The following is an 806-nucleotide window of genomic DNA, read 5'->3' as shown; positions in this document are numbered from 1 at the left end:
TCTTCCCCATCTAGAAACCAACATCCGCTTGAAGTCAGAAAGATGACTTCATATTTGACCACATAATTTTCTAAATTTCCACATCAAAAAAATGAATGATGAGCTGGAAAAAAAGATGCCACCTCATGTAACTGTTTACAGGAGCCCCTGTAAACAAGTACGAAAGACCACCAGCCCGCCAGGAAAGGGAGCGAGGTCAGTGCAGTGGTGCTGCGATTACACGGCGTGGAGAAGACAGTCCACGAGGCTGAGACCACATGGGGGGCCCAGGGTTGTGTCCTGAGGTCCCCAGGGCCCCAGCGTTCATATGTGCCCATGATCCTGGCCGGCGGAGGCAGGGTGGAATACGGCATGGTACCTCTGTGGTACGTATATCTCTCTCTCTCTCGGAATAAATAATTAATATTTTTAAATATTAAGAAAGAAAAACAGGCAAAACCAAGCAGTTCACAGGAAAACAACTAGCTCATAAACATGCCCTATGCTCCAACTCATTTATAAAGAGAAATACAGGAGTTAAAACGACAATTACAACCCCTCTTACTCTTTTCTCTAAACTAGGGAAGACTGAGAATCGATGGGGCCAGCAGTTGGCAAAGTGGTTACGGCACTAGACTCCCACCTGCCGACCACAACTGGAGTCCCAGATCTGGCAGCTTGAAAATCACACTGGGCATGCGTGTGTGTGTGCCCAGAGTCCCAGGAGGGGAATGGAGAGGAAGAGGTTGGCCATCCTGTGGGGCGGGGGGCAGGGGTGATTTCTCACTGTCCCTCTCACTCTCTCTCTCCTGCAAGACCACATGCCT

This window comes from Tupaia chinensis, unplaced genomic scaffold (genome assembly GCF_000334495.1).
Source record: "Tupaia chinensis unplaced genomic scaffold, TupChi_1.0 Scaffold000558_1, whole genome shotgun sequence".
Classification (NCBI taxonomy): Eukaryota; Metazoa; Chordata; class Mammalia; order Scandentia; family Tupaiidae; genus Tupaia; species Tupaia belangeri.
Note: the sequence above shows the minus strand (reverse complement) of the source record.